The sequence below is a fragment of the Acipenser ruthenus genome, chromosome 18 (assembly GCF_902713425.1).
Source record: "Acipenser ruthenus chromosome 18, fAciRut3.2 maternal haplotype, whole genome shotgun sequence".
Classification (NCBI taxonomy): Eukaryota; Metazoa; Chordata; class Actinopteri; order Acipenseriformes; family Acipenseridae; genus Acipenser; species Acipenser ruthenus.
Genome location: NC_081206.1, coordinates 18,276,499 through 18,286,868, shown reverse-complemented (window position 1 = coordinate 18,286,868; position 10,370 = coordinate 18,276,499). Strand labels below are relative to the sequence as shown.

The following is a 10,370-nucleotide window of genomic DNA, read 5'->3' as shown; positions in this document are numbered from 1 at the left end:
TCTGTTTGAGCTTTTTAATTTTGAAAATGTATTTGAATCAGTCTGAGCATGGGAATGATTGTGAATGATTGATTAAGCACATACTACACAAGTCCTATATGTTATGGTTACAGTAGTCAAATAACAATTGTTACATAAACATTAATTCCACAACTGATTCATTACAAGCAGTTAGGGGTTAAATGTGTCTGGTGATTTACTTTATGATTTAGTGTTTTATTTATTTAACTTCAATTAACTGATCTTATTTCAAGGATCCTGCAGAATATTCTTTATTAAAATAAATGCAGTTTCTGTATTAGTATTACACAACACGACCTGCTTTTAAGCAATTGGTAATTCCAGCAGTTTAGTTTTCTGCACAGGCCAAAAAAATAAATAAAAACGCATTTTCTGGTAAAGATGTTTTTTAGCAAAATAGATGCAGTGTTGTGTTTTATTTTATTTAAACAGTTTTTTATGTATTTAGGGTGCAGAAACAAGACCCATTGGTTCAAAAACAGCTATCTAAATCTGTGAATCTTTAATTAGATTTGTTTTTTAATAATGGAGATATATTTTTATTGTACAACTTGCATCAAATTCATATTTTATACTTTGCGAGTCAAAAGTATTACAGAAGTCTGTCTAATCCAGCATCGTCTGGGACTGGAAAGTGTGACAGATTATACATTGTGCTGGATTAGAGGTACTGTAACATAATACTGTACCCAAATAAACAGGTATCAATGATAAACTATTTGAAAACTTTGAAAAGCTCTTCAAAAAGCTCAGCAATTCAAGGACTATTTCATTTTTACTTACACTATCTATAAACAATGATTGTACTGTATTATTATTATTTATTTCTTAGCAGACGCCCTTATCCAGGGTGACTTACAATTGTTACAAGATATAACATTATACATTATTTCACATTATACAGATATCACATTATTTTTACATACAATTACCCATTTATACAGTTGGGTTTTTACTGGAGCAATCTAGGTAAAGTACCTTGCTCAAGGGTACAACAGCAGTGTCCTCCACTGGGGATTGAACCCACAACCCTCCGGTCAAGAGTCCAGAGCCCTAACCACTACTCCACACTGCTGCCACTGTAGATGTACCATACCTGCGGGACATGTGCGTATTCACTCAACATATTTGTGTTGGACTGCACAGCCAGATTTACATTTATTTGAATGATTTTACAAATCATGCCAGATTTCAGAATAGACAGGTTCTGGATTGTAGAGGGTATCACACTATTCATATCAATAGGGATTTTGTCGGGACCCAAAGATTATATGGAATGACGGTTTATAGAGGGGCTAGATTAGACAGGCTTTACTGTAAATGTTTATAAAAGCAAAGGGTGCAGTAACTGGCATGTTTATTCATCAGAACAGTGCTATGGGTTGTGTAGAATCACATTAGACTTGCACACAGAGTGTCCTAAACAAAGTGAAGTGAGACACAACCAGAGTCTAGTGCACAACTGGCACCGTGCTGCTTTTATTGCTGTAGAAGTTTTTTATACAGAGGTTACAGTTTTACAAATCCATCTCAGTATTCAAATCCTTGAGCTTTCTTTTTTCTGAAGTGCATAGTTTAAAGCAATAAGCAATACAATTAATTAAAATACATAAAACAAGCTAAAGGAACAAAACACTTTATTGGTGATGCTCCTTATAGAAATATACAAAACTGGAATTTTGATGTATACTGTGCTTACTTGAAAGAATACATTTCTTACTGTACCCAGTGCAGGGCAGTGTTTAAAACGGTGATGTAAAATCACACACACATCATTCTGTTGACATACAAAAGAACTACTGTATTGGTATCGATATATGTTGTACAAACTGAGTGATACAGTGAAAACAGAAACATTAAACTGCAATTCAGATGCCTTGAATTATTCAAATACCACTAGCTATGGCAACTGTTTTCAGAAATGCTTTGTTGTTGCTGTTAAAGTCAAGGAACACTGGTTGGTAAAATCATGCTGCATTTCGTTTGGCATTAAGCTGTTGAACATACAACTAGAACCAAAAATAAAACTACTAGAGCATGTATTTATAAGCTATTTATACCAATTAGCTCTCATGACAGTAATAGCCAGAAAGCATTCAACTTAGCTTAACACATAGGCATGTCTGAAAGAATGAATGGCCATGTTAGTTTAACCCCATTTTTTAAAATTTTACCCACCACCTTAAACACATTACAGAATTCTTCATAAAGTTGCAGCAATATGAACTAAATCCAGTCTGGCTAATCTCAACAACCAGTACATAACATATTTGTAAACACAATAAAGCAGTTTTCCTATGACCCATAAAAGTGACAATTCTGCTGAAGAAAAACTAAACAAAATTACTTGGAAAATGTAACCAGCTAGCTTTGTGTCGCCTCCACATACCTTTAAGCAATGCTTCTTGTTAATTCATTCTGCTTAGAATTAAAACCGACTTGTCACTAAAATGATACACATACAGTTTGTCACACCTTGTTCGGTATGTTTATAAAACAATACAACAATTGCTTTTAGAACACAGTAGATTTGTCTAGTAGTGATGGGACAAATTACTCAATAAATGTGGTCAGGCTGCTTAGTGTCTTGTCAACATACCTTCAGCAACTGTACACACATACAGTTTTGTGTCACTTTTTTCAAACCTTACAACAATTGAAATGTATTTGCAGACAACAGTGACCAAGTTTGTATTCATTCCTATAACAGAATTCATAAATGAATATGAAAAAAATATATTTTTTAAAAAAATGCATAATGATGTCTTAACACACATTCTACTGCACAGAAGAAAGTCTCTCTTTGGTATTTTGACGGTGGTATTAGTCCCAAGAGATTTTTTTTTTTCAGCCAATTCAAAATGAAGGGAATACTCGCTTGAATTTTGATGTTCGTCCCAGCACTACTATCTGAGGATTTGCCTTTGCATATTTTACTTTAGTAATAACCTAGGATAACACTATTGTAACATGCATAATATAAGAGGACTAATTCACTCTTTCTTTCCTAAATCATTTTCAACTATCTGCCTATACTTTCCTCTCAGAGAAAGGACATTAGGAAAACAAACAGACTAATACAAAGCCCAGTACACTTGACATAGTAAATTAAAAGCCTACAACTGTGTACCACACAACTCCCACATTTCACAGTGGTCAGGTGTCAAGTGGGACAATCAAAAAGACAATTTTGTTTACAGGTTGTATATAATATCTATACAAATACCATAAACTGCTCTTTCAAATTGAACACTGATTACATAACGAGAGGCATCTTCTGTAGGTAGATTACAGTAAGCATTCTGGCTACCTTTTGTTAACAGCAATAAAGCCAGCCAACACATTTAAGCATTTTACCTTTAAATGCGTTAAGAATATGATTATTTATCAAACATATTCATACTGCACTAATTTGAAGAAAACAAGAATTTGTTTTCTTTCTGCTACTCGTGTTTCAAGGAAAATTGCATGTTATATTTGACATGTGGCCTCAAGCTGCTGTAAATGCTACAAGCACAGGATATCAGTTACGCCGAAACGCATTATACCCCATCAGTAGTTGGGGGAGTTTGATGGGTATGAGCAGCATTAATACAATGGCAAAAGAATCAAGAACAATTTGGTGTAGGCTGTTTTTTTTAACAGAGGGAACAACAGTATGTTTGTAATTACAGCCTACAACAGGTAACAGAAAATGCCACCCGTCAGTAATCTTTAAAAAGAAAAAAAAATCCTTAAAAACAAACAAATCCCTTTCTCACTAAAAACATTTTTACAACAGTTTATTCATTCTACTTAATTCCTAATTCATATATATTTCCATTCCGATATTAGTTCATGCATAACATTATTATTGCTTCTAAAATTCTATTAATAGTATGGCTTGATTTGTGCTATCGACATTCCAAAACTTGAGGTATTTTGCATTAAAATTAATTTAGCTAAGCAGTAATCTACTACGCAATTCTAAAACTATTGTGTTAGTATTTATTACAGGTAACACTAAATCCAACGCTCAGTTTTGTTTAAAAAAGGGATGCTGCATTGTACATTAGTAGCTCAATCAAGTTTCGATTTCTTGTTTAGTTATTCATATGCAAGCAACGCTAACCTCATGCATGGCCACTAATATGGCACTACAGATTGCTACTAAGCTAATGCACATGGAACTATACATCTTAAAATGGAAGACGTGGTGATTTTGTTGTTCTCAAAACAACTTGTCACTTGTTTCACAATTATATATAAAAACATATTGCACATGCCCATAAATTCATGTGAAATTTTAGGGTAAGGAAAGGGGAAATAAATGCAGTACAACAGTATCATGGCTGCTTCCATTAGCTGGGGAGTAGGAGTTTAATATCATCATTTGTAATTTGGCAAAAACAGAAACTAAAAGATGATTGCTCGCTCTGTAGGGTTGGGACAACTGATTATTGTGACAGTACTGATAATTTATACACATCCTTTATTGCCTTGAGGATTTGTTTTTTTCTCTCAAAACTGTCAAAGCCATACTTTCTAGCATATAAGTTAAATGTATATGCTACACTGTAAAATGGTCTTAAAAAATAAAATAAAACATGTTTTTCATAAACATTTTATTTGGGCATAGTCGTTAGAAAATAAGGTACATTATTATTATTTGTTTACTTAGCAGACGCCTTTATCCAAGCCGACTTACAGAGACTAGGGTGTGTGAACTATTCATCAACTGCAAAATCACTTACAATTACGTCTCACCCGAAAGACAGAGCACAAGGAGGTTAAGTGACTTGCTCAGGATCACACAATGAGTCAGTGGCTGAGGTGGGATTTGAACCAGGGACCTCCTGGTTACAAGCCCTTTTTTTTTTAACCACTGGACCACACAGCTTCCTTATGTTCAGCGTTCATTGTAAATCAGATTGATTCACGCATACTGAAAAGCCATTCCTCATGCAAGTCAATGAAAGGTTACGTTTTGCAATCTCTTTTTGTAGGACAGCATCTGCTAGTGCTGTATGGGAATATGCACAGCAGTGATGGTTTGTGTATCTGCACTTGTATTTTGCATGTTTGGATTTGATTCCCAAACAATATTGCTGAATATCCAGTGTACAGCAGACTTACATTGAAGACATAAAATCAACTACAGCTATAGGGGTATACAGTGATAATTATAAAGTAAGCAGGTTTGACTGTACTTTTTCATAAAAATGGGTTCTAGTCCAATTGGACAGAGGGGCAGGTAAGACCATTCGTGGATGACCCCTCTGTCGCAATAGAAGTAGCGATACTCACAGCATTTGGAAGCAGCCCTCACAAGTGTTAGACCTGTACAAGAAACTCATGGAGACAATTACAGGGTTTAGCCATGCAAAGCTTTAACATCTTGCAGCTTTAACTTTATCAATCTAAGCGATTCAGCACCCTGCTCTTGTACCACCCTGAAAGATCACTGTACTGCTCAATCATTAAAACCATTAGAAGTAAACTTCGGTCAAAATACTTCTGTTAAATTATGCATGGTGGACTACCTTAAATGCAAACGTTTGGGTGTAGTGACCACTTTATTTAATTAATTATTTTGAGAGTGCCCTCAATTTTCTTGCCAATTTAGACCGTCCAATTATGCTCCCTCACCACAGCAATTCCCCACACACCTCAGGAGAACTGAAGGTTCAGTGGGAGAGCTACCAGCCTCTGGAGGAGAAAGGCCAGCCCTGCAGGTGTCCGCTTGAGCTCACCAGGCACCTGGCCAGTAGGGTCTGCTGTGGTGCGATGAGGTAAAACAGACCCTGAGGGTTTTGCCTCCCTAACCCATGGGAGCGCCAGAGCCAATGTGACGCTCCCTCCAGAAACGCCAGTGAAGACCAGATAGTGCCCACTTTAAACACTTTTCTGGATATTACTGCAGCAGAAACTGAACAGCTGAACTCGTAATTCTGATCTCACATTTTGCTTGTGTGGATTCGGATTTTCAGATGCTATTACTGAATATCTGGGGTTTTGTAGTAAAGACAGTTCTGCTCATTAAACCCACTGCGAGTCACAATGAAAAAAGATTACCCTTGGCAATTGTGGTCTGTGAATGAAATACATGCCACACAAAAATAGAATTAAGAAGCTGCCGTCTAACAAATATAAATGTTTCATTGGATGTTTGTTTCAGAAACACACTCAGTGTTTTGGCTGGCAATAGTATTACTAGTTTGGTCTCACTTTTTTTCCTAAACAGATGGACAATTACTGTGAATCTGACCCCAACCGGAGATGTTTTGGATCTTGGTTCTATCTGACTTCAGGTTGGTTGTTTCACTAAAATCTGTTCAAGTTACTGCAGTAATGTCGCTAGTGGTAAGAGATAATAGACCGGTGATGGAAAAGATGACTATATGGACACTTAATGGTCTGAGTGGACACAGAAAAAATAATAAACTAGCGCTTGAAACATACATAGAACCTGGTAAGTTTGTTTTCTATGCTTCTGGTGAACCTGTATGTTTGGGACACACAAAATAACTAGCAGGGTGCAAGACCAAAAGAGGTAATTATACGGCATCCAAGAGAAATGTATTAATTGTATGGATCCCTTAATGAAAAGACCTGCAATCCACTGAAGCCCTTCATTTATATGTTCTACATGTAATTCTGGTACAAAAAAAAATATTCCTAACCGCTAAAGAAAATCAATTGTGGACTAGGTGGCGGGTGATGTTGGCTCATCGCTGGAGAGGTGTCTTGTTTAGATCTTCAGCAGGACCACACTTTCGTTGGCAGATACTGCTAAGGCATCGGGACCTGAATGAAAACACAATTGACAAAGTCATATATTACATATTTGTGACATTTCCACGCAATAATAATACAAGGATAATTGCAAAGTACAAACAGAATAAAAATATGTGTGGTTCAAACTTAAATCAGCAGCATAGAGAGATCAAAGAACAGAATAAATATGCATATCTATTTGTTAATGTGGAGTGGAGGAGAAGCATTGGCAGGAGGTTCTAAGCAATTCCCAAATACTTTAAAATCAGAGAGAAAAGTATCAAATTCCATCTTCATATGATGAAGGAAACAGTTCCCCTCTTCGGGAGTTTCCTGCCTTGATAAACTAGATCAAAGTGTCTTTAAAGAATTAATAGCCAGCAACACCTAGTGATCTGCCACTTTGGACAAAGTTTCCTTTCTTTTGCAAGCACAATACTGCTGTGCACTAGAGGGCACTGTACAGCAGCTCCTGAACTAGTCAAAGCATTAACACACACAAAAGAGGAGTAATTCGCATAAGAACCACGAAGAATGTAAATACGAACAAACAACAACGTCAGAGTAAAGAAAGAAGAGTTAAAAAATGAAAATATAGTTTGAAGCTAATTACTACTTTAACATATTAAAAAGAAAGCGATAAATAATGCAAATCAACCTCCTCTGCCGGACACTGACAGCCGAGTACCGACACACTCACACAGCTTCTGCAAGTCCTGGAGGAGGGCGGCTGTGAGCAGAGAAAGGAATGTTGCAGCATCTGCAATAATAATAATAATAATATAAAGGTTTAAAAAACTTCCACGTAGTGCCACATTTTAGTATCCCATGTAGCAGGACTGCCCACTCCCTTTTCCAGGTCATCCCCCACAAAACATTAGATCTAAAATGCCAAAACGGGCTTCTCACACGCTGCAATACGAGTACTATATGACCCAAATATCAGTACGAAAATGCAAGGCCACATTTTATTAGAATCATTGTTTGACATGTCATAGACGTATTACTTACAACGCACGCGATCTATCTCTCTGACTGTACACTGAACGGCAGTTACATGCAGTATTGTCAAATCTGCTTGTGTATGTTATCTGGTGGCATTTCCTACAACAAACCGCGACATGTACTACCTACTGAAAATAGGAAATAATATAAATACAATAGTGTTGGCCTCTGAGCTGCATGAACTGAACCCAATTGTATTTACTCTGTAGACACTCAACCTTGTCACATGACCCTGCTGCTAGCTAGCCTAAATAGTGCAACCAGTTCATAAAAAAAAGCCCAAACATCGTAGGACCCTCACCTTTGCTAAAGCTGCCCAGAGGTGTTACCGATACTGCATTTCTGCTTCGCCCTATCCTTCCTCGTCGGTAGGGAGATCGTTGACAGTTACACCACTCTCGCCGCCATTTTACCGCTGCAGCCGTGGCCTGGTGAACAAACCCACGGCGCTCCAGTTACTGCGCAGGCATTGTGCAGCCGGGCAGTCAGTCAATAACACCCGCCTCACGGAACATTGATGAACAAAGAGTGGACTGACGGAAAAGTTGCTTAAAACCCACCCCTTCACTAACCGCATAACAGTCTCGCGTTTTCATTGGTTCTTGTCTGTCACAAGAATATAACGTTACAACGAGTGGGACAGCTTGGAGTCATTTTTAACTTTGCGAGCAGAGATGGCGAGGCAGAGACAGGGAGAGTGATCTGCTTTCTAGAACCTTTCAATTAAAATATAATATGGTATTTTGATGTACTAATATAACAAACTATGGGTTACTATTACTTTATATAAATTATCATATTATGAACGAATGTCAGAATTGGTTTTCTGTGGTGATGTACTTTTTTCTTTCAAATACCATATATCTATAATCGTTTGCGTGATTTTTTTTTTAATTGCAAATCCTGCCCACTATTACAGTGCTGTTACAGGATACATTAGTTTATCTCTTATGTAATCACAGTTTTACATATAGACTGTCCCTGTTCTCATTTACGTCCCAAATTCTAGGCCGATTTGGTTTTCAGATAACGTCCCAAATTCTGGGCCGTATTAGTTTTTAGATACTGTCCAAAATTCTGGCTCGCTCTGTTTGTCAGAAAACGTCCCCAATTCTGGGCCGCTCTGCTGTTCCGAATTCATCACAGTTTTGGGGATGTTCTGCTTTTACAGATGGCAGCCCAGTTTTTAGGTCATGCTCTTTACCATAAAAAATGTACACCGGAACTGGATCGTTAATTCATTGCACTGAAATAGATAGATTAAAATGCAGGTGTTTTCCTTTATTAAAGGTTAATATTAAAACACATTTTTGGGAAGGAACATGAAATTATGTAATATCCATCAATATATAGTCATGCGTGGGGGTTTATCTATCACACGCAAAAAAAAAAAAAAAAAAAAAAATACAATAAAGGCCTATATGAGCTCTTTCACTTCTGGGTTTTAAGAGACCAGTGCCCTTCAACAACTTCAAATAAATATTCCTTATCTATTCCTCATAGTTTAAACTTTTGGACTATGCAAATATAATGTAAACAAAAAAATTGAATACATTGTAAAATAGTAATGATTACATCTAGTGAGAGATTACAGACATGTGCCCCTCAACCATTTACTGTGTAGACCTTCCCACTTTGAAACATCTACACTGGCCATAAAAAGGTTACCTGCAAGAGTTACCTACAAGTTACTTGTATCAACCTGTATGACCTAATGCCTAGATTGATACTGTTGTAGTTGATACTTCTAACAACCCATAGGCAGTCCAGATATTGATAGAATTCCACAGGTTAAATGTATCAACATGTGCCACTTAATAACTGTCTAGATTGATACTTTGATACAATACATACTTCTTATAGTCCACAGGTGGAAATGCCTGACATTCTAAACAGCTTGACATTATAAAGAGGCTTGGTCGTTTTTGACGTATATTCCTAACAAAACTACCGTACTTGCCTTCAAATGTCATTAAGAAAAATCATATCGATTAATAGCAAGGTCGCGCCTTTCTTTTCACTGCAGCAAATGATGCACAGGAGATGCGCTAATTGACTCGATCGGGGCTCTAACAGGTTAATTGCTCCATATCACCAGATTTACATAGCGCCCTTTTTAATTCAGGCACAAATGGAGGGTGTGAAAAATGGCTTTAGTTATAAGGAAGTTATTTAGGACAGGAAGTTATTTAGCACATTCTTATCGCAAACTCAGCTGTGGGTACACACAAAATGCAAGACAGGATGTTTATAATTATGTTTGCTCTGCCTGCCTTTAAAGCTGTAATTAACATTGTTAAACTAACTCAATTTCTTAATTACATAATGGATATCTGACGATGATGAATCGAGCTGAAATATTAGCTGTACATTCCTTGGACAAAACTGATGGCTTTACTCTCCCTGTAAGGAAGATGTAGTCACGACGCCACACACTGCTTTTTTTTGGATACACTGTTTTTAAGCTTAGCAAATGAACAATATGGGGGACTAATTACGTGTTTGAATTAAAAAGGGCGCTATGTAAATCTGGTGATAGCAATGAACCTGTTAGTGCGCCGAACTAGTCAATTAGCGCTTATTAAGTC

At 36.8% G+C, this 10,370-nt stretch overlaps 1 long non-coding RNA gene across 1 annotated transcript; it reads right to left on the bottom strand.

Moving 5' to 3' along the window:
- Positions 1-1,466: 1,466 nt before the first annotated feature.
- On the bottom strand, positions 1,467-8,319 carry LOC117970985 (uncharacterized). Its single transcript, XR_004663037.2, has 3 exons — positions 8,084-8,319; positions 7,436-7,537; positions 1,467-6,807 (listed from the first exon to the last, which is right to left on the bottom strand). It is a non-coding gene; the product is annotated as an uncharacterized LOC117970985 (long non-coding RNA).
- Between the last annotated feature and the right edge of the window lie 2,051 nt (positions 8,320-10,370).